We start from the raw sequence: 24,837 nt of genomic DNA, 5'->3' as shown, positions 1-24,837 counted from the left end.
ACTTCCTTGAGGTGCTCCAGATTCTTGTGGTTTGTGAATATAGTGAATTGTTGTTGAGCGCCCTCCAGCCAGGGGCACCACTCCTGGAGTGCAAGTTTAACAGCTAGGAGTTCCCAATCACCAATAGTGTAGTTCTGCTCTGCAGGCGAAAATTTATGAGAATAAAAAGAGCATGGTACCTATATACCCTTGGAGGAGTACTGGCTTAGTAGCGCACCGGCTCCAATAGCGGACGTGTCTACTTCGATGACAAATGGACGCCTGGGATCAGGATGTCATAAACAGGGTCCAGAGCAGAATGCTTCCTTTAGCGCATGGAATGCTGATTGAGCTTGAGGACTCCAAACCCGGAGATTGGTCCCTTTCTTGGTCATTGCAGTGAGTGGAGCGGCTAATGTTGAGTAGTTGGCTATAAAGCTTCTATAATAATTCGTGAATCCAAGAAATCTTTGCAAGGCCCGGAGGCCGACTGGTTGGGGCCAGTCACGACTTCCTTGAAGTTTTTCGGGATCCATAGTAAATCCTTGATTAGAAATAATGTACCCTAAGAATGGTAGACGATTCTGCTCGAAGATGCATTTCTCAAGTTTTGCATAAAGGTGATTTTCTCGGAGGCGATGGGACTTCAAGTCTTTTGAGAATATCAGGATGTCATCTAAGTACACCACCACGAATGAGTAAAAGAGATCTCTAAGGATTTCATTCATCAGGTGTTGGAACACCGCAGGGGCATTGCAAAGGCCGAAAGGCATCACTATGTACTCGTAGTGGCCATCCCTGATGTTAAACGCAGTTTTCCATATGTTCTCGGGCTGGATGCGCATGAGATTGTATGCTTCTCGCAGATCGAGCTTCTTGAAGATCTGGGCCCCTTGTAGACGATCGAATAATTCGCTCATGAGAGGTAATGGTTAGCGATATTTATGGGTGATGGCATTTAACCCTTGGTAATCAATACAAGGACGAACTCCTCCATCCTTCTTTTTAACAAAGAAGAAACCTGCTCCTGCTGGAGAGTCAGAAGGTCTAATGAATCCCTTCTCGAGGTTCTCCTTTATATATTTGGACATTGCCTGGGTCTCGGGGTGTGAGAGTGGATAGGTCCTACCCTTGGGAGGTGTAGTACCGGGTAGAAGTTCAATAAGACAATTATATTTTTGGAGTGGAGGTAATGTGTCTGCTTTCTGTTTCAAGAAAATGTCCTCAAAGTCAGAGTACTGAGCTGGTAGGCCAGCGAGGGTGGTAGTCTTCAGGACGGTCACTGCTGGGGAATACTTGCTTGAAGCAGTTTTTCTGACATTGTGGACCCCACTGAACTAGTTGGAGGGATTGTCAGTCAAATTGGGGTCCATGAGTCTGAAGCCAGGGGAGGCCCAGAAAAACTGGGTGTGTGGAATGATTTAGAACATATAGGGTTATCTCTTCTTCGAGTAGAGTTCCCACTGTGAGACGGAAGGCCACCGTGCGGTGTGTGATACATCCGGGGAGATGTTCCCCTTGAATAGAGGATATGCGAAGAGGAACCTCTAGGAGTTGTACTGGAATTTTCAGAAGGCTCACTATGTCATCCATTGTGAAGCTGCCACTGGCTCCTGTATTGATTAGGACAGTGGTGGCAAAGGAATGGGACTCCATGGATAGAGTAACAGGTAGTAGAAGTTGAGGGCCAATGACAGTAGCACCCAAGCTCGGGACCCCCGCCGGGCTTAGGCCTTGAAGTTTTCCAGATGGACCGGACAGGATTGCCTCAGATGTCCGGAGGCACCACAGTAGAGGCATAGGCCCTGCTTCTTATGCCGAAGATGCTCCTCGGGAGACAACCACCCACGATTGACTTGCATTGGTTCTTCATTGGAGGAAGGTGGTGCTGGTAGAGCTTTCAGCTGAGGGCTAAGGGCATGTGCTGGGCGTTGAGAAGGAGGCCAAGGTGCTTTCACTTCATGGTGCCGTTGTCTGAGACGATGGTCAATTTTCCCAGTGAAGGACATCAGGTTCTCTAGAGATATGGGAATCTCACGGACAGCAACACGTTCGTCTTTGAGAGCAGGTGATAGACCCTCGAGGTAGAGTGCCCGAAGGCAATCCTCTTGCCATCCCAGTTCAGTTGCCAAAGTCCGGAACTCCACCGTGAACGCCGAAAGGGATCTGGAGCCTTGACGAAGGTGGAGTAGGTGATGGCCTGCAACCACCTGATGACCAGGATCTTCAAAGGTCCATTTGAGGTGGTGATGAACTGGGACAGTTGCGTGAGGATAGGGTCGGAACGCTCCCAAAGTGTAGAAGCCCATGCCAGGGCCTTTCCCTCAAGATGAGAGAGAATGAAGGTTATCTTTGTTGATTCCTTCAGGAACAAGGAAGGTTGGAGAGAAATTGCATGAAGCACTGATTGAGGAAGCCTTGGCAGAGGCGTGGATCCCCATTGAAGCGAGGAGGGGCTGGCAGTGCCAGTGATTCTCTCGGTAGCAAGGTAGAGGTTAGGCCTACTGGATTGGCCTTTTCTGCTTCCTGCATTTGAGAGCGGAGTTCCTCTAAGGAGGCTAGAGTCTCAATGGCTCTTTGTTGTTCTTGAATAGTTGCGGCCAGACCCTGGATGGTCCGTATGGCGGGAGACTCTGCCGAATCCATGGCCTTGGCAACCTGTTGCGCCAGGAGGTGGACCCTTGGCCTAGTGCAGGATTGGTAGGCTCCCTGGTCAGACCCAGAGAGCATCTACCACCATGATACAGAGCACAAGAGGAGACAGAGGCTAGCTGGAGCTTCGCCACTAGCAACCCTAGGTACCCCCGGGTTGAGCCCTTGGGTACCAAGGCCACCTGGTCTTAGGTGGGCCTCACAGGATCTCCTTGACAGGAAGTTCAGGGGTGTGCCCACCATGATCAAGGGTGCACGGTCGATACTCAGGCCAGAAGTCCTGGGTGCCTGAGAAGGCCAGAAGAGAGTCTCTGAATGTATGGCAAGGATCAAGGCCAGATTCAAGGAAGCGTGGTCAACCAATGCAAGGGTCAGAGCCAATAATCAGTCCGTGGATAGTCAGGCAAAGCAGGGGTCAGTTACCAGTAGTCAGTCCGTGGGTAGTCAGCCAAAGCAGAGGTCAAGTTCCAGGAGACAATCAGACGTGGTCGAGTGCAGGCAGAGGTCAGTTCCAGGCAGCGTGCAGATGTGGTTGGTAATCAGGCAGAGGTCAGTTCCGGGCATCGAGCAGACATGGTTGGTAATCAGGCAGATGTCAGTTCCAGACAGCGGTCAGACATGGTCGTAGAACAGGCAGAAGGTTAGAGGCAGGCAGCGATCAACGTAGTCAAAGGGAAGCCGAGGTCAGTACCGAGAAGACAGTCCGAAAGGTACTACCTGTGGAGACGAGGAGACAGAAGGACGCTGGAACAGAAGGATGCTGGAACAGGACTGGAACAAAGGCTGGAACACAGACTGGAACGCAGAGGCAAACTAGAAATCACTAGGATCGACCCGATTGCCAAGGCAATGACGTCAGGGCAGGAGCTTCTTGTTATAGGACGGTCAATCAGGGTGCGCCGTGGAGCTGGAATCCGCCCCTGGCCCTTTAAGGTGCTGGGCGGTCTACGCGCGCGTGCGCCTAGGGGCAAGGTAGGCTTCTAGGCAAGGCAAGGAAACAAGGATTGCCAGGTCAAGGAGTTGAATTGACTCAATGAAGAGGCAAGGAGGGAATGGACAAAGTGGATTAAGTAGAGATGGGACTGCTGCATAATGTGATCAGCAGGGAGGTTGCTAGAGTAGCTGTTAGTGAGGTTCGCCAATAACCTCTGCTGGTGAGGAGGTTGTGTAGCAGGTGGAACCATGACAGTGATCAGCATGTAAGAATCCAACTGAGTGAAGGGTTTTGGCCAGTTTTGCAGTTGCAGCTCCAAGAAATCCATGAGCACCAATACCTTTCCCTATTACTGCTGGAAATCATGTAACTTCTATTGATTATGGGGATGAACTCAAATCCTTTGTGGCATTCTTAAAGAGCTTCAAGACTTGTACCATCTGCATCATGTGCAACCAATCCTGATGTTACGGGAACCAGGAGCCAAGAAACCAAGGCAAGGTCTGAGGAGCAGACCTTGCCTTAAATAGTATACAGGAAAGAGGAGTCCCCAGGGAGGGGCCGCAACTATTTCCTATTGTGGCCCCTTTAAATTCAATGATCATCCGCGTGCATGGCTCTAGGCAGGCCCGGCGGTGGAGGAGCCAGCAAGCAGGAGGAAGACATGCCAAAGAAGCGGCCAAGTTCAGCAGCGGCTAGAACGGCCATGAAGATAGCTTCAGGGACTGCTGTCTGCTCCTGCAGGCACTTCAGAGACGGCCCATCCGCAAGGGTGAGTGGCCGGCCCCGGTTGCGGACTGCCGCGGCCAGAGGCCATAACACCATAGTGGCTTACTGCTGACATAGAGATAAAGGTTGATGGCCTGCTGCCTCACTTGATGAAGGGGGCTGGGAAGTCAGTTTGGGATGTGGACTTCCCCTTTGCTGTTGCTTTCCTGTTTCTGCTGCTGCTGCTTCGAGTAGAGGATGAGGTCCCCAAACTAGTACCAGTACTTGCCAGGTACATGTAGCCTGGATTGGCCACTATTGGAAATAGGATACTGGGCTTGATGGATCCTTGATCTGACCCATAACTCTAAAGTGCCTCTGCGCCTCTGATGTCTTGTGGGATTCCCTCTCTAGATCCTTAGGTGCTGCAGTTGCTGGGGCTGAGGTTGAGGGTGGACCAGGAGATAAATGGCCGAGGACATCTCCCACTCTCTCAACTGCTACAGAATTTTTTACTGCCTCTGCAGGTATACTGTCCACCTGCTGCTCTTTACTGGATATCATGCTGGTAACTAGGTGATCCTAACTCTCCTCCTCAATATCACCTTCCTCTTATTCTTTAATTTCTTCACATGGTTCATCTGAATCAGTAGGCTCTGCAAAGATCTGCTGCAGATACTGGTCAGAATGGAACATGGAGCACTCTTCTGGATTTTGCTGATACCCTACCTAGTGCAACTCAACTACTTCTGACACACTCCACTGAGTCTTTTTCTGCCCCGTACCATATTAACAGTTGAGATGGGAGCAAGCAGCTATTGTTCCAGCTTCTCAGTCAACACTGTACCTCTAGCTGGTTTCCCTCTCTTAAAAGTCCCTTATGAGTTTGATAGGAGGTTTTCTGATCCTCATTGTATGCTTCTCATCATCTCCACTACTGCTGGGGTTCATCCTATATCTGTCTGGAACAGCAAACTTTTTTTCTTTTCCTATTGCCACGTCTGATCATTAGTGACTACGGGCTTTTGGTGTTACAATGTTTGTGTACCTAGTGTGGACTCACACAGCAAATTAGTCACTTTTGTCATAGAGCACAGTGAACTGCTGATACTTGCTGAGTGACTATGTACACTAAGAAAAATACATACATAGTGCAAGAGTCACATACACAAGAATTAGAACACTATCATACTGCCTTTTACACAGAGAAAGCAGGAGGCTTCCTCTAAGGTACTGCAATGTACAAATTTACAAATACTTCACATGCTGCAAGAAACAGACAGACAATCTCTTTGTATCTTTCCTGTAGCCACTGGTACAATGTTAGCTGTAATGGTAGTCTTATCCTGATAATACATACTATAACCCTCATAGAAAACGTAGTACAGATAAGCATAGTGTCAGTGACTCTAACAGCATACTTTACTTTCTCCTGTAAATTAATCTAAGTCTTTTTTTAATCATTTCTTTCACTCTAGGCTTTGAAGCAAGGAGCTTCAGAAACTCTGCTTTCCCTCTCAGAGGAATTACTGAACAAATTACTGAACAAAATGGTCACTGCTCAAAGTGCTCATAGTTTCATTTTCACTTACAAAAAATGTATGAAGTCATGATATGCAGATACTAGCTATGATAGGTTGGTTGAAAAAGTGTTGAAACATGATTAGTCCTGTCTTTCCTTGTTCCATCCCTAACTGGCTTCACTCTGTTTGGCTGTGAGTTCACTAATGCATGCTTGCTTACCCCATACACTTTAATGGAACTCAACAGAATGAGCAAAAAAGGATTTAATTTTTGGGGGGACAGCACCCATTCATTTTGATTGCCCCAAATCAAACAAAAAATGTACTCATTTGACAGATGTTTCCATTCATATCAAAATGAATGCACATCCCTAACCACTATATTCAGAAGTCATAAAAAACAGACCAGATTAATACTACACTATCTGATTCCTGCTTTTTCAAAGAATCAGGCTTTTGTGATAATTGAAACAAATAGATTATTTTTAAAAAATGTTATTTATAATAATGCAATACAATACATAGGATCAATACATCAAAAACAATTTAAAAACAAAAGAGGGTATAACAGTTAAATAACAGGAATGTACCTAGGTAAAGTTTTAGTTTTGGTTCATTTATTCATTTTGTACGTCATTTCATTAGTTTCAAACAAAAAAAATTGTTTCTTTTTTTTTTTTTTTGTTTCCCCCCAAAGTTAATAGGGGAAGAAATGCAGCATATTTTGAGTTTCAGAATTGGAGTTTTCTAATCAATTCTAAAAAAAAATTGTGGGTGGATAACATCAGAAGTAGCAGAGTGGCATATATAGTCTAAGGTACCATAAAGAGAAAAAAGGGTACTAGCAATGACAGGATTTTTCCGAGGCACCATCAGAGGAGCAGAGCATCAGGCATGTCAAGAATACCCCAAGGCTTTATATACCCCTTTAATTTCAAAAGAGACAAGATTTTAATTGCTAAGGATTCAGTAGTTAAGATATATAAAAGGAGAGAAAGCAGGTTTCCTTGTCTATAATCCCTCTAAAGCTCAAAATAAGAAGAAACCTGACCATTTATAACCACTCTTGCTTGTGGGAAAGTATATAAAAGCTGTAACCATTAAACAAAAGGACCTTGAAAGTCATATTGATCCAATAACCAAAACTGTGCAGTTATCCCGTGCCAAAGTTCAGCTAGTTGCACAGTCATCCCTCTACCAGGAGTCCTCAGCGAACCTTTCTCACTATCTTGCCAGTTACATCCTCACTGATCCTACTCTACACCCAAGCCTCTGCCCTACTTAACACAGCCTTCTCAATTTCTTAGTGCCTCTTCATTGAGTCACCTCGTCTCTCTGACCTGGCCACACTTTCTGCACTATTCTACCTTGCCTAGCCTTGTGGCCTTCAGGCCTCCTTCCTTGCCTTGTGATTTATCCAGGCCTTCTGCCTTGCCTTGCAGTCTCCAGTCCCAGACTCATGCCCTGTTGGGCTTTCTTGTTCTCTATTACCTGTCTAGCCCAGTCGTGTTCTTTCTAGTTCAGTCCTATCCTTGTCCAATCCATGCCCAGCCGGATTGCCGAGTAGGAGCGATGGCATGACCGGAGTTGATGGCACTCCAGGCCACAAGGAAGGCAGCAGCGGCGTCTCTCTCCCACATTAGGTGTTGGTTGTATCTGGGTAAGAGCAGGAAAGCAGAGGCTGCGTCGCCGGCAACTCTCCCACCGCAGGACGTGGCAGCAAGGCTCAGGTAGTGCTAGGGGAGTGAGGCCACTCGCGGACCCTCCCATGAGCGGGTCTTTAATATCAATAAAATCTTATTTACAATAAAATCAAACATAAAATTAGCACAATTTCCTTCATTATTAAAACCTTCATTATTAAAACTTGTCAAATACTTAATACTTGACCCAAAATACTACAGGGCTGAATATCTTCTCCAATTCTTTATATATTGAATTGTTGTAACATTTATATTTTTCCCAAGTTACTGCAAAATAATAATTTCACAAATTACTACAGAGCTACATGCACTTTCCACCATTACAGAACTTGATATGTTTCCACTATGGCACTTAGAGCTTTCCCCAGTTACTACAGACAATAATTTCCCAAATTACTGCAGAGCTATACATCTTTCCCACCATTTTAAAGCTTCATTTATTCTCAATAAGGGAACCTTCATATTGTCTCATTTCAAGCAGCGACCTTGGCCAATGCCCATCATAGAAACTCCCTTTGAAAGAATTGCTATGGACCTGGAGGACACATCCAGTTTATAGTCTTTCCCTTTGGACTTCATGTAACTCCAGCTACATTTCAGAGATTGGTTGACCACGTACTACACCTATACCATGGCTACACTGCAGCCTACCTTGATAACATTGACATCTTCAGTGATGATTGGAAAACACAATCCAAATATAGACAGTGCTTGCAAACCTATGAAAAGCCAGGCTGATGGGTAATTCCATGTAATACCTACTAGAGGTCCAAGAGGTACAATACTTGGGATACTGCCTTGGGAATAGGTACCACAAGCACAGAAAATAGAAATGATCACCCATGTACTGGTTCCACAGATGATGAGCAAGGTGCGAGCCTTTTTAGGCCTCATTGGATACTATAGGAGGTTCATACAGAATTTCACAGAAAAGACCAAACTCCTCACATGTCTGCAACAGAAGGAAGGTCCAAGGAGACAGAAGAAGCCTTCTAGAGTCTAAAGAAAGCCTATGCTCAGAACCATTTCTGATGATCCCAGACTTCACCAGGCCCATTATGGTCCATACAGATGGCAGAAGAAAAAGAAGCTTGACAAACAGAGAAATCACTTTGATTATGTACAACTGAATCCAATTAAAAAAATAGACTTTTGTTGAGAGTTGATTAAATGGAGGCACTGGCATTAGAAAACAGTAGTGCAGTAGCCATGTATGATTTTCTCCACTTACATTTTCATCTTCATTTGATTCAATTGTACATAATCAAAGTGATTTCTGTGTTTTTCAAGTGGGTTTATTTTCACTTTATATGTGGTTGAGTATAAAAGTATTGTCCCAAGAAAAAGAAGGCTACGATCACCCAATAGCCTTCATTAGCTGAAAGCTAATGCCAAGAAAAAATATATTCAGCAATTGAAAAATAAGTTTTTCCAGTGAAGTGTACCTAAGAGGCCTTCCTGTATTGCCTGCAGGACCCCCAAGTCAGACTTGTGACAGACCATCAACCCCTAATGTGGATCACATGAAATAAGGAATCCAATGGTAGGATCATGAAATGGTTCTTGGCTCTCCAGCCCTTCAACTATAAGGTATGACACAGATCTGGGAAAGAAAACATCAATACTGACTTCCTATCTAAAGAGATATCCCTGATACAGGCAAGTGCTCAACCTGGGAAGGTTGAGCTGAGGGGGAGGGGGAGGGGGAGTGAAGGCATATACAGAAAAGAGCTGCAGAACATCTTACGAGACTGGCTCCAGGTATCTGGCCCAGTCCAATTTAAGATGCAGTCCAGAAGGGAATCCTGGCCACAGGCATTTCCCTAAGCAGGGGAATAAAAGAGCAAGCCCAATAAGGAACAGGGAGGCCCTGGAGAGTAAGAGGAGATAAACAGTACTCTAAGATTGACTATGTTTGACTATCATTCTTTAGATTTAAAGCTGCTGAAGTAAACAAATTTTGTTTTGATTTTTGGTTTTGCATTTTTGTGAAGAAAAGGCTGGAGTCCAGACTGCTCTCTCCTCCAGCACCCTCCCTAAACCAAAAGCCACTCCCAAAGTATCATAGTGAGAAAAGAAAGTCTTTTCAAAACCCTTATGGTTTTGTCTCTCTCTGGCCGTCGGCTGCCAGTAATCAAAATGGCGCCGGTGGTTCTTTGCCCTTACCATGTGAAAGGGGCTATTGGTGCCATTGGTAGGCCCCTGTCACATGGTAGGAGCATTGGATGGACTGCGCCATTTTTTAAGATGGCCCGAGAGGGGGAGATCGCTCCCAGGACCCCCGCTGGAACACCAGGGATTTTCGTCAAGTTTTGGGGGGGTCGGGATGGTGGGGGTTATAATTAAATTTGAAGGGTTGGGGTGGGTTTGGGCGGGGTTTGGAGCAGCCGAAAGCAATCGGCCCGAACTGTGGGAAAATGAAATTTCTCACGGTGGGCTGATAACGAAGGTCGAACCAAAAGGTTCGGCCGAATCACATCTCTAAAACACAGTACACCAGTTGGTAGTGCACTCCAGCAAATAAAGTCCAAAATATAGCACAACATTCAGCACAATCTCTTTTTCCTCCTTGCACACTCTTCCCAAATAGGTAAGCTCTTAAAATAAGGTACTCATCCTCCCTGGACCCTCCAAGTATCTTTTAGATGGTAGAATTTTCTTCTCTGTTCCTTAATCTATCACTTCTGTTTCTCTCTAGAGCCTTTTGACTGAATTCCTTGATTAGTCTTTGACTGTCTGGATTTTCCTAGGCAGGCTTCTCTCCTCTGACACTTCCCTGATGCACTCATCCTGTTCTCTGAGGAATTCCCTTCTCTCTTGGTTCTCCTCAGATGCTCTTCTTGTCACAGAAACTTTTCTTTCATCACACCCTGGACTCTCAGGACTTCAACTCTCCTAGGATCTTTCCTCCCAATAAAGCCTTCCAACCACTCCCTAGGTCCCAGCCACCTTCTATTTCTCCTAGTACTTTACCTGTGGAAGGATAAGACCTCCAAGCATTCTCTGGAGGGAGGGGGGAGACACCTGATCCTTTCAGCCCTGTTGTAAGCCTGATTCTTGACTCCCCCTGTGTCACATGAGCACATGACTTTTGTAAACACTCAAACCCCTCCCAATGGGGAGTGATACACAATACAACCTCATTACACTGACCTCACACTGAGGGGCAGGGCCTAGATGGAGACCTATGACACATATTGCTGGCAAGCAGCCCTATTGAGAGCATTACTGCCATTCTTCTGAGGGGCAACCTCTGCTACTAAGGGCCAGAGATGGTTACCCTGTCACTTTAACAAAAGAAGGGAACTGACTCAGAGGCTAAAATTGTATGTAGCTGTCTAACTGGAAATGGACTAAGTCAACTTTCTGAAACTGGCAACTGTCTACTTCAGGTGTTTGAATAAAAGTTCAGTCAGTGTGAAATCTCCACCCAGTCCCATGTGTGATTTTTTTTGGGGGGGGAGAATTACTATATCCTAGAGGGATGGGAGGAACATCCTTTCTATAACCCACTTTCCTCCTGGTGAAGGTACCAAAGCACCCTAGAGAAAAATACTGACAGAATGTGACAAAGGGGAGTCCTGCCAAATTTATACCAGACTCATGACCAAAGAGCTGACCGTACACTGGGGTGTTATACATAGAGGTCAATAGTTTTGAAGTGCTCACATGTTTCACCTGTCACCTCTCTTCCTCTCCTCCGTGTCTTTCCTATCTTCCTGGAACAGTGTGAAAACTCTCTTCATGTTGGGAGGAAGAGGAAGGAATAAGGGACAGACTGGCTAGTCACTTGCCCCTGGGTTGAACCCTCCTGGAAGGATACCCCATGTTGAGACTACCTGAGGCCTGAGACTGGGCCTTACACAAAAATAGCTGTTATGGACAGCAGAAGAAAAGGAATAGAGTTCAGCTTGCTGGATAATCCCATCTGCTAATTCTTCTCTTGTCTTTTCACTTTTTCTGCAACTAGGGATTATGTATGCATATCCCAAGTGTTGAAGAAGGCATGAGGTGAACACAGAGAATCCTTAGTTGCACAAAATGTGAAGAAACAACAGAAGAATTGGCAGCTGGGTCTGTTTGACAAGCTGCACTTTACTCTTCCACCTTCCTCTACATTTTCTATCTTCCTCGGAGACCTCTGAGACATGTACATTTTTCGTCTGTTTTTTTCCTTTTCAGGTACTCTCTGCTTTCTTTTGACCTACTTTCCTCATGTATAATATTTCTCCCACTTCCTCCATCTGTTCTGGCAGGCAATCCCCATGTACCAGGCTTCCTTATATATCCTGTAGAAGTCACAGAAGTCAAGAATAAAAAGAGAACTGAGCATGCTCATCTAGGCATTATCAAGCTATGTACTTACCTCTCAGAAAACAAGAAGCTCACATTAACAATAGATCCTAGCAGGTATTAAAATAGCATTCAGTGAACGAGCTCTTGCTAAGTAGCATTGAGTGTGAGTGCAACATGCTATTTAGTGTGAGCTCTCTGATCCCTCATTTGCATATGATGTTCCTTCTCTTGCAAGCATTGACTCTGTAATTTTAAGTGCTCAAGCTAATGTCTGCTAGGCATCCATTAATGTGCATGGAAAGGCTTTCCTGCATAGATCACTATTTTTTTCCTAACTTGCACAGCAAAATGCATAGGTCCCAAAGTGTCCATGTACTTTGCTCCTGCTATTTCTGCCAAATAGAGGGTAAGACAGCAAACGCACATTTGAAAATCAAATGTACGTACACTATTTTTTAACTCTGACCTAAACACACCCCTGGGAATGCCTCTCTTTAATTTGGCTAAAAATAAACATGCTGTTAAAGCCTCTGGGTACTTTTAGATGCTCTGAAAGGGACAATCTTCAATTGTGGCAATCTATTCAAATAAGGGGCCTATGCAATAAAATTCACACTTATAAAAGTTTATCATACCCTCATGAAAGTTTTCTACTGATCCCATGTATTTGTGTTATCTCCTTCCCCACACGATTTGCCAGCAATTACATGACCATTACAGAGCAGAGTTCCAGCAGAACAGAAAACTGACATAATCGTATGTTAATTAAAACTATACGTTCTGTGTCAATATATATAGTGCGAGTGGACATGTTTGGGAACAAGGCATGTGGAAAACCTTTGGCATGGATCAGATGGCAGAATGGATGCCAAACCAAAAAGTTACTAGGGAAGGACAATTGCATGAAAATATTCATGAAATACATGGATCTGGAAAAACAAATACCTGTGTACAACTCCTCTTGGCCACACGGACCTGCTCTAATAATCTGATGTCGATAGGACACTGAATAGGAGAGTTACTGGTTAGGGACATCACACACACACACACACAGGGTGATCACATACACCTCCCTTTCCTGCTGAAAGGAGGATAAATAAGGCTCACCAAATATAGTGCTGGATTGTAAATATATACAATGGTTTTTACCATTACAGCGGTTGATTCCGAAAGTTATTAAAATTCAAACAAGTTTTAGCGCTATTTAACCTGCTACTGTGACACACTGGTTAAGTTTCTTGAGGACAAACCCCCCCTCTCTGCCCCCTCTCCCCACTGTTTGTGGTTGTCAGAAACATGCTTCCTTGTGCTACCTCTGCTGCAAGGGCTCGGTATTTATCCCGATAAAAAGGGTCACAAACAGTTTCTGGCTGTCGATTAATCCATCACCTGCATCCACTGCACAAAGTGTGGCAATAAAAGATATTAAAAAAAAAAAGGAAAACACAGGGTGTTGATGAAGCTCCTTGGTAAATGCTGCCTAGCTGCAGAATTTCTGTTAGTAGGAAGGAATGGGGATAACACCGTCTCCGTCCACCACTTGCTGGTATTGCTCATGTACTGCTGTAAATGTAATAATTACAACATCTGATTACAGCTCTGTGTTAATTAGGCAGTCAGACATGCAGCCAACCTATAGCCAAGGATGTTAGAAAGAAGTCCTCTGCTGCTAGATGTGCTCTCTCTCTCTCTCTCTCTCTCTCTCTCTCTCTATCTCTCTCTCTCCCCTAGGAATGTGCCTCTTCCTTGCTTTCTTCTCCATGATGTCATATCTTGGAGCTGTGCAGCTGGACCATCTGGCTGAGCAATCTGGGAACCTCTGCACAGTCACAAATATTTGGAAAGGGGGGGAGGAGAGAAGCAAGAGAAGGTGGGAGGAGGAGAAGAGAGGCTAGGGAAGGGGTGAGGAGCTGCTGATGTCGATTCCTTGAAGGCCTGCTCTGATCGTTGCTGTTCTTCACGGATCAAGCCAACTTTGAAGCAAAGCAGCTGGGTTGCTCCCAGAGAGGCAGCAGGAGAAGGAAGGACGGACAGAACAGGGCACCCAGACCCTATCCTAGACAGCTGCTAGTATCCAGGACAACTACTCACTTGCGCTCTCTCTCTCTCTCTCACCCTCAGATACAGATTCAGGAAACTTTCTCTCTCTGACCCACTGGGGATTAGCCAGCACACAGCTGAGTGCTAAACTCAGGCAACCGTTTGGGATTTTTTTTTCTTGTTGTTGTTAGAAAACCTATTTTTTTCCCTGGCACTTCTTTATAAAATTAATCTTTTTTTTTTTTAACCTCCCTCCACTGGCTCTTTTTGGAAAGTAAAAACAAGTGAGAGAGAGAGAGAGAGACAGAGAGAGACAGAGAATATATAACTGAAAAGCAAGAACAATTTTTATGTCTGGATAACAGGATTTCAGAGGATTAAAGAAGAAAAAAGGTAAAAGAAAAAGTTTTAATTATTTAAAACATGAGTAAAGAGCTGTTGTTTTACATTTGTTACACTGTTCAGCCTCCCTGCTTAAATCAGTAACTTGTCAGAATAATGTGAATCAGATGTGTAATGGATTTAACCTCTGCTGCAGGGAACTTCTGAATTCTGGAAGTAGCCTGTGCAGGATTTAGTATTTGATTTACAGAATAACCTGATGCTTTGTCAGTACATTATTTATCCTATGTAAAGAATCAGAAAAGTGTGAATGCATGTGTATGGCTTTTCATGACTGTGTGGATCATAACATGACATATCACAAAATCTGATTTAAAAAAAATAAAAATAAATAAGCATCCAATCTTTAGAAATGTTTCCGTGCAGATATAGTTTTAGATCCAGCTTTTAACTGAGCAGAAATCCAGGATCCCATGATGTTTAGAATACGTGCTATAAAGAGAGTCAGTGCAGCATCCTCTAGTATAACAGCCTGTATCTATGAGTGTCATGTAGACTCATAGTAACATAGTAATGATGGCAGAAAAGGACCAGATGGCCCATCCAGTCTACCCAGCAAGCATCGTATGGTAGTATCTGCATGCTGGAGGAGTAGCCTCGTGGTTAGAGCAGTGGGCTATAAACGAGGAGACAGTGTTCAAGTTTCACTGTCGTTCCTTGTGACCTTGAGCAAGTCACTTTACCCTCCATTGCCTCAGGTACAAATTTAGATTGTAAGCCCTCTGTACCCGAATGTAATCCACTTTGAAGTACAAAAAGCTGAATATAAAAATCTAAATAAATAAGGGTAGTAATATTTGCAAGCAACTGCCAACCCCATAAGTTATTGCTAGCAGCATTTTTACTGGGTGAGGAGCCTTCTTGATAATTCAGACAATGCTGCTTAATGTTTCTTGTTATGAGACTTGGCCATAGAAGCCATCCTGTGCGTTTTCCCTTCTGTGTCCATGTTTAGAGGGTTTGTAGAAGTCTGTGTATTACCTTTGCTTCAGTGAAGTCAATTTTCAAAGGGTTTAGGTGCCTAAGGGAGTTAGGCTCCTACATTGGCTCTTCTGAAAGGTATCGAGGGCTGATTTTCTAAATGTAGGCTCCTAAGTGGCAATATTCAGTGCAGCGCATCCAGACAAGTTAGCTGGATAAACTTATCTAGCTAACTTATGTGGAATATTCAGGGATGCAGGCGTTCCGATGAATATACTCACCTGATGGCAAGTTAGCCAAATAAGTGTATCCAGCTAATTATAGGACTACTCTCATAACTCAACTCCATTATAGCTCAATTGCCTTGATAACTCAACTCCAGCCCAGAATGCCTTTGGGCTATCCACTTGGCCGGATAAAAAGGAGGCATTCAGCACTCTTGAAATTTTGACTGGCTAAGTGCCAAATGAGATGAATATGGACTCCTAGTTTAACTATGTTCCTAAATTCAGGATCCGAAAAAGTGGGTGGCTAAAAGCGTGGAGTTAGGGAAGGAGAAAAAAAAGTTAGATAATTATCACTGAATCAAACAAAAAAGAAAATATTTTCAGCACAAGGGGGTCCTTATTTGGCTGCTGGCTAGCTAAGAAAGTTAGATATATGAAATTGTCCAGCTAACTTAGCCAGGATATTAAGCAGTGCAGGCGGGCGCACCACTGAATATACCCGGCTATTTTAAAATTAGCCAGATATATTTATGCAGCTAACTTTAATGTTGCTTTTCAGATGCCATAAAGTTATCTGGTTATATTAGCTGGATATCACTGAAAATCAGCATTTATCTAGCTAACTTACTGCCTGATTCACTAAGGCTTTTCTCCCATTCTGTGTCAATGGGAAAATACCTTGATGAATCAGGCCCTAAACCAGATAACCACCTGTGCCTCAGAATACTCCCAACCCCAAGCTAGCTGGATAATTTTTTGCCTGGATTACATATTCTCCAGCTATCTCAGGGCCCATTGTGGATGTTTAGAGAAAACAAAAAGGGCTTTCCTTCTTTAGACACTAAACCACTCTTCTGCATTTGTTCAACGAGAGGAAACTGGGCTGGAAAGGAGATTGATGGGGGAGGAAATTGGATTGGATTTTCTCCTCTTTCACCAAAAGGAGAAAATAAACTAGCAAGGGCAATTGCTAATCTCAGTGGCTTGGCTGAGTAATGAATGCTGGGATTACTATTTTGGAGTTTGCAAAAACCACAAGTGGCAACATCCAAGTCCCCATTCCCAGAGCTCTTCACTCCCCTTTTCTATAAATCCCAGCCACACAATTTTTAGTTTGAAAAGACATATTTTCCATTTCAGGCAGCCATTAATCTAGCCCAGATGGGGAATAAACTCTTTCTTCAATGGGGAATGAACACTTTTTCAATGAGAACAAAAGCCTGTAAAATTTGGGAGGTCCAACACACCCACTACTCAGTCTACTGGACAGGAGAATGACTTGTAGGCTTTTCACATTCTTTGGGTGTCAGAAAATTTAGAAGAGAGAACTGCTGCTGTTTTAATCATTGCAACAAGTAGCTTTCATACGCGGGTAAAGAAAAAGAAAACCATGGAGCTTTGTTGAAGAAACTTGTGGTTTAAAGAAGGAAATTAGAGAAATACCTATCTGTCATGGAGTAAAGAGAGAATAATCAATATTCCTAACTGGCTTTTTCTTTACTTATTATTGATGCTGTTGTGGATTTGAGGGGCTTGAGACTTGGAGACACCGTTGGTGGTTTTGGGCAGTACCTGTAATAAGTCTATTTCAGTCAGTGGGATTGCTGGCTTCACTGAAGTCATGCTAAAGGAAAATGCATACTGAGCATCAGATTTGACATCAAGTTGGTGGCCAGAAAATCATGTTAGTAAAAACATAAAAAGAGAGAGAGAAAGACCCAGAAAGTTTGTTGATGTAGCAGACAGAGCCTCATTCAGTAAGGGGTTTCTGCTAAGGGTGAGTGACTCATTGTTTTCTCTTCAGATTAGATCCCTGACCTACTGCTGCTGCCTGCTCCAGCACCGAATCTTCTGCAGCTCTGTTAATTCACCTGAGTCCTGAAATCCAGAGACTACTGCTGTTCCAGCACTGTGAACCCACATCTAGCTGTGATAATGAAAGGCTCAGTGCTGTCCTGTAGTAGCCCAGCTATTTTTTAAAAAAATGTATATTCCGCCTTTCGTGACACTTCAACGTGGTACTGTAGGTATTTTCCTATCCCCAGAGGGCTTATAAAGTTATGGTAATTTCCCTGAAGGGGGAAGATACACAGGAATTACTAAACTGCAGTACCGAGTACCTCAGTTTAGTAAATCCCATGGCATTTTCTCCTGAATAAAAATAACCCAGGAAAAATACTGCAAGTTAGTATCCCCCTAAAAATCTCATGCAATGGCAGTCCTGCAGCCCAGGGCCGCCATCTTCTTAAAGGATCCTAGAGGACCAAATAACTCCCCTTCAGCAGGGGCTAAACCTCCAGGGGCATTTCGAGAACCCCTATCCCATCTTACCCCACTCCGTGAGGTGGAGTAAAAAAACTGTAAATTGTAAAAGTTAGAGGTCTGAAGCTAGGCCTCGCCCGCTTCCCAAACCCTCTCATTTTTAACAAACTCCTGCCCGCAGCTTGCCTGTCACATGATAGAGGCAATGGTGGGACCTCGGTTGGCAGTTGCCATTTGAAAATGGCAGCACCGGGCCCAGAGTCATAGGGGGCACTCTGGGTCCCCTTTGGGCCACCAAGGATGCTCCAGTAAGGTCTGAAGGGGGGGTCGGGGTGAGCTAGAGTGAGGGGGGGGGGGCTCTGGTGGGATGGAGGGTTGTTCTAAATGGCAGGGCTTGGATCCAAACGTCTAACTTTTACACTTTACCTTGCTTTTTCCATCGGTTGCCTCATGGGGCAGTGGGAGTTAGGACAGACTAAGCAGCTGCCCTCAAGGGATTCACCTGTACCAAGAGGGTATTATTCGGGATACTAGGACCCTTTAAGGCATGGTCCTGGAGGCATCGGGATACAAATTTGTGTCTCGATGCTCCTGGGGAAAGATAGTTATAGCTCCTGTTTTATAGCTAACTTTCAAGAATCTAATGCAGCTTATAATTTTCCAGGCAAGTCGCATTATTGTATTACCTGGTATTGAACTGCTTTGCAAGCACCGTAACTTGTTACTATGCTTGCATTGTCGGGGAATAGCACTTGTATGGTTAAAAGCATTTTCCACATGGTAATTTCCTAATGCTACTAAGTAAATTGACCCCCCTCCCCGAGTTTGTACCTGAGGTAACAGAGGGTGAAGTGACTTGCTCAAGGTCATGAAGTTTGTCGGCAGGATTTGAACCGTGGCTGCCCTGGCGCCCAGGCTACTCCTCCACTCCTGTTCTAGCAGTGGGAAACATACGCCGTCCTGTATTGCACTTTGTCCTTAGCTGAAGAATCAAGCACTGTTGCAGTTCTGATGCCCACACGGCATTCATGGTGCTCCTAAGTCTTGACCTGTAGTACCCCCTGTCTTCTGCTGGTTTAGGGCTAAAACAAACGCTGAGCTCCACCAATAAACCTCCTGAAACTCCCCTTGCTATTACTCTACTCTGCCCCTAAATATACTGCTGATCCCTATAAAACGCTGTGGCAATCTATGTCGATTCGCAATTATACCAAAAGTAGTGCTATGTAAGAAAGTAGAGCCATATAACATTACTACAGATTGCCAGTGCTTTCTAACCATTAATCCTGGTTTGCAGTATTCCTTCCTGATGCTGTCCCAGTATTGGATTCCCATACAGCTCTGCTGCTACGTTTCAGTCACAGCCCTAGCACTAGCAACACCTCTTGCTGTTAGAAATATTAAACTTGCACAACATGTTTGCTTAAACAGAAAACAATTCAACATGCAGGTTTATACAAAAGGGAGAGACAAGTGGATTCTGTACCCCAAGTCATGGAAAATGCTGTGTACATAAAGCTCCGAGGTATAAACACATGAAAAGCAGAGTATATTTATGCTGCTTGCTAAAAGAGGACAATACAGTTTTTACAAAAGTATGTAAAGGTATTAATTCCCAAAGATGAAAGAAACCCGCAGAAATCCTGCTACTTGTCCATAATGCTGCCTGACACTGCAACCCTCTAGAAGGGGTGTGCTGTTACTTTAAAATGGTAGCCTTATATTTATTTTATCGTTTTGTATCATTTCCCATCTGTAATGACACAAAAAATAATGAAATATCGTTTGTCATTTTAGCACACGCTAAAGCAGTTCAGCACGCATTTCATTTGCAAACTCCTCTGAAGTACATGAGTTGTGAAAAATATACATGTATTATACAAAATATATATGCATTGTAAAAATATAAATGATAACTTTCAAATGACTCCACATGGTCCCATTTACGCGTGTGTATGGCCATGTGGAGATCTACTACAGTAAGAACATAAAAACATAAGAAATTGACATGCTGGGTCAGACCAAGGGTCCATCAAGCCCAACATCCTGTTTCCAACAGAGGCCAAACCAGGCCACAAGACACTGGCAATTATCCAAAGACTAAGAAGATCCCATGCTACTGAATGACCTGTGCGTTTCAGGTACATGCAGATTAAAAAATATGCATATTTCCAACCCCCCAATATATGCGTTTATGCCTGGTTAGGTGCAAATATCTCCAATGCATTGAAAGTGCATACTTTTCCTACCTATTTTTTTTTAACTCTTTATTTTAGAATTTTATGGCATACAACAACTCAAAAATCATGTAAAGCAGACAGTGCAGTACAGCAATGAATGAGAAAAACCATACCTGCTCGTACCAAAATGAACAGTAGAGGCAATTTTATAGACATACACACGTAAAATGCAAACAGCTTGCTCGTGAAAAACCCTGATTTATGTGCATAATTCGATATATTGTAAAACTTGCGTGTGTAATTGAAATCATCAGTTTACCAATTTCTCTGCTAGTTTGCCCAGTACTTCTCCTGGTCATCGAGACCCTCCTAGTTCTTCAGCCTAAACTCCCCCAGTTCAGTGTTCACCCAGACCTCCCAGCCAACCAATACTTGACAACAGACCAGTCTGATGTCAATAGCATGAGATAATTAGCAGGCGCAAAATTGCACATATAAGTTACCATGCATACTCAGGTAAGTCTATTATAGAATAGCAACTTATGCAGGTACCTCTTAGCCTTGTTCTGGAAAGTTCCTACATTACCCCTATTTTACACAGGTAAATGTGCACTCAAAAGTGTAAATATGCCCTTAGTTTTAATGTTTATAAACTAGCATTTATGCAAATACAAGCTACCTACATGGATATATGCTAATTTTACATGTGAAACCCCTCTGAAAATTCACCTCATAGCGCCTACTAAAATGGATCAAATGAAACAGATACTAGAGATGGGGAAAATGAAACAATATGAACAACAGAAAACCAAAATGTGGGGCATTTTACATATTTATATACTAGAATTTCATGACTGATTTATGATTATTTTGCGAGAACTTCATTGGTTACCTATCGATGCCAGAGTTAGGTTTGAGATTTTTATTTGAGTTTCTAGGTGTATACACTTGGGCAGCCTAAATATCTTGCTGAGGTTTTGGTAAAATATGAACCTGGGCAGCTGGCTATTACGGTCTTCTCAACAGACATTGTTGGATCGTTCAGGCTTGGCAAATTTAAAGTTGACGATTACTTGTTACACAGCCTGTAGTTATTATGGGCCATTGCTATGGAATGGGCTGGGCTGTCTCTGGAGATGAGAACTGAGCTGAACTATATAAAGTTTCGGAAGTTGGCTAAGTCATGGCTTTTTGACTCCTCTGTAAGTAACTGAATTATAAGCGGATGGAGATGAATAGTGAAGTGTTAAATTTTTAATAATTTAAAAATAAAAAATTATATATATATATATATTACAGAGGAGGCAAAAAGCCATGACTTAAGCCAACTTCCGAAACTTTATATATTTCAACTCAGTTCAACTCAGTACCATGCTCTGATGTTGTATGATGTCAGACAGGCACTTTTCATATATATATAATACACTGTTTAAATATTTTCTAAAAAGAAATTTGTATTGATTGATAGCCCATCCTATTCACGTGAAATTTAATTTGTGGTGATCTTTCTTTAAACCTTTTTATGTTATCATTTATTTATGATTACCAATATATGTGTCATCAAAATGGGTTAGCCCTACAATGATTGGCAGTTTATAAGATAGATTGCTTATGCTTCAAGACTTTTTTTCTTGCTAAGGATAAATAATTTTAGGACCTCTTGGCCATTTAAGTGTCTATCTCTCACTGTTTAAATGACTGGCAAATAAATACCACCAAATCTAAGTGATTTGTCTATTTTCTATCCCCACTGCATGCAATACTGCAAAAATATGTTTTTAAAACTCTGGGAATTTAATGTAATGATGCTTTTCAAATTCCACCTCAAAAAGGATTTTGGCATTTCAGAATCTAAAAATAATCAGTAAATAGTCATTGATTACATTATAGGAAAAACAGATGGTAATCCATAATGGATTACTTCTCCAAAGTAATATTTACAGCTCTGAATGCTTGATATGTAATATATATATATATATATATATTTATTTTTTTTTATATATAACATAAATGATAAATATGCTTTAATACAACAGACCATAGTGTGATGGGGGCCCTAAGACAATCATTGGAATTTTGCCCTAGGGGAAGTTCCAAATGATTTCTCTCATTTTTTTGAGGTTGTGGCAATGTAATGTTACAGTGTTGGCCTTTACCCTCTCTACCAATAGGGCCTTTCCAGGCATTGTTGTCTTCCTCCTTGGCTCTTACAAGTCCCATACTTAATCCAACAACCAGGCTTTGTGATAATCCAAACAGCCACCAAAAGCACTGAGGCTGTTGTCTGAACATCCATCCGTCACATTCTCATTGACACTGGGGTTATAACTGTGCTGCTCAGTGCAGTGCACCCCAGTGTTCTTGGAAGTCTAACATTAGGGTTGCCTCACCCATGTGAGCACTTTGAGCTCATTTCTTTTTCCCCTTGTGTCTCACGGCTGTATTAGAAGCGTGTTCGAGGCATGGGAATTCAAGTAGCATGAGAGAACTAGCAGACTCGATTTCTGAACTGGAGCCTGGAAATTCCACTGGATAGTTTGTGAATTCCTGAGGTTTCCTTAGAGGTCCCTCTGTACTCAGCTTCTTTCTTGTAACTCTTTTAGCAGTCTGTTTGCCTGCTGTTTGCATAAGACCAATCATGCTTTCAAAAACCATTTCTTTTCATTTTGGCTCCAGCCCAAAGAGGCAACAGGGAGCATTTTGTATCCTATTGCCTTTTAGTCACAGAATGAATGCTGCTGAATATATATATATATTATTTATTTTTTCTACATATACTCCCTGTCAGCCAGTTTGCCTCCTACCAAGTCTTGTAGCAAATGGGTCTGTGAGCACAAGCGGCAGGAGAGCTTTTAGTAAATCTACTTGCAGTCTCTCTAGTCATCAGTGGGGAATGGTGTAGGAAGGTTTGCTGTGAGGAAGCTCACAGTATCTCCTATGGAGATGTTAGTGCTTAAAGTTTTTGACCAAAGCTCTTCCTACCATTATCCATCTGAATAAACTAGGGTGCTACTGATTTTTATCAGAACCCTTATATGGAAGTGACACAGAAACATGTTAAGACTGTAGGTTATCTTCTTTCTTCCAGACTACCATCCGGGGAAGGTGGCTGAGGCTCACGGTGCACAGGAATCCTGCGAGGATACTGGGCCTTGCCTGTGCCATGGCCCTCCCCGTGTGCCCCCAGGCCCAAGAGCTGACCAGGACAGGGGCTAAATCAAGTAAAGGACTTATTTTGAACAAAACCAGACTGTGCGGCAGTGCATTATTCTAATCTTAGTGGAATAACACAGTGTGCCTCAGCCCACCTTCCCAGGATGAAAGAATATAACCAAATAGGAGCTTATGAGTTTGATGAAACACACTCCCTGACAAGACACCTCCTATTGGAGAGTATCTGATAGCCCCTGACGCCAACTCTCTGATCTCCTCAAAACTCTTAGGGCCTTGAAAGACTTTTGCTTCCTCCTCTGTAGGAAAGAGCCCTGGGAGCATGGGGTCACAGCTTGGCATCCGCACTCCTATGTGAACCTCTGCATCAAACTAACTAGTGGACCAGGGGTTACACTAATAACCAGAGGCTGGAGTCGTTGGAATGGGTGGTCAAGACGGCACCAAGGGGTGAATTAAATCATTAATTTCCATAAAGTTCACAAAGCATTCATAACCACTTTATTCAAAAAGACTGAAGAGGTGTCAGCATAAAGCCCAAAATTTGTCAAGGGTAGAAGGTCCCCTGACAAGGGCCTTGTTTCGTAGGAACTGCGTCAGGCGGGAGCCCAAACTTTGGAAATGGTCCAGACAGACACTTAAAGACTAAGTAAGCATCATTTCAAATCATACAAACTGGGCATACAATGCCCATGTCAGCTTAGCAGTGTTTGCCCGGTTTGAATGATAGAATGGCACATTAGTTGCCTGAAGTAAGTTTATTTCCTTATTAGCAGTGTATGCCCGTTTTTTAAATAAAGCGGTTATGAATGTTTTATGAACTTTATGGACATTAATGATTTAATCCTTCCACACGTTTTGTTGCTTATCCTTTGATGGTTGAATATTATGCCTTCTGTGATTGCCCCTGGGGAAGGGGTGGATGCCACACTGCCACTTCTGCCGCTGTCACTACAGTGGCTGCATCACCAAAAGAGGACCTGCATAGTGGCCGCATTCCCTTCCTCTTGTCCTCAGAGGGAATCCCTCCTCCCCCTCCTCCCCCCCCCCCCCCCCCGGACTGGCCACATCATTGGTGCGGGAACCCAATCCCCATCTGCAACAATAAGCAAGGGAAATTACCCCCTACCCCCGACTGCTCCAGGCACCAATTAGCCAATCAGTGGTCCTGCCAGAACCCTCAGTTTGCTGCAATTTTGCAGCTGTTGTAACAGCTTTAACACCCTGGGCCTTGCCATGCAATTGAAGGGAACAGACCAAACACGCACGCTCACCGTTGCAGGGTCACATATTCTTCTTCTGCTGCCCACCTGCCTGTTGCCACTGCTGCCAAAATGACTCATCCACCTGTCCCACTTCTCCTCTCTTCGTGATGCACAGTCAGTCGCATGGCCCTTTGCTGTGTGAGTCATGCAGTTCAAGCTCTGTGCAGAGCTCTCACAGTAACAGTCAGAACTCTTAGTTACTGCCAACGCTATGCCATGTGGTGCCAGCACAATAGTGGGGGAGGAAGAGCGGGGGAGAGAAGACCCTGGGCTGACCAAGGATACCGGATACAAGGGAAGAAAGGAGCAAGCGAGGAGGATAGAGAGTGGATGGGAGGGAAAAGGGTGGATAGGAAGGAAGGCCGTCGATGGATGTAGAAGAGACTACAGCAAGATTATGAGAGAATGTGTGAGGGAGATGAAAAGAGAAAAGAGGTACATTTGGGAGGTGAGAGTTGTAGAGGGATGAGAAAGAAAAGAATAGATAAGGAAAAAGAAAGAAAATTTAATTTAATGAAACAAAAGAGAGCTGCAATGGAAAAAAGAACAAAGAGGCCAATATGCAAAGTTTGTC

General features: G+C 43.5%; 1 protein-coding gene across 3 annotated transcripts in view; it reads left to right on the top strand.

Annotated features, from left to right (window-relative positions):
• The first annotated feature begins 13,684 nt into the window (after window positions 1-13,684).
• Window positions 13,685-24,837, top strand: part of LOXL3 (lysyl oxidase like 3) — a 180,102-nt gene continuing 168,949 nt past the window's right edge. For all 3 annotated transcript variants that reach the window (XM_029595924.1, XM_029595915.1, XM_029595906.1), the window contains exon 1: window positions 13,685-14,228. The gene's annotated coding sequence lies outside the window, so the exon portion shown is untranslated. The remainder of the gene's footprint in view (window positions 14,229-24,837) is intronic.

Source organism: Rhinatrema bivittatum, chromosome 1, assembly GCF_901001135.1.
Source record: "Rhinatrema bivittatum chromosome 1, aRhiBiv1.1, whole genome shotgun sequence".
Classification (NCBI taxonomy): Eukaryota; Metazoa; Chordata; class Amphibia; order Gymnophiona; family Rhinatrematidae; genus Rhinatrema; species Rhinatrema bivittatum.
The sequence above is the reverse complement of the archived record's forward strand: the minus strand, read 5'-3'. Positions and strand labels throughout refer to the sequence as shown.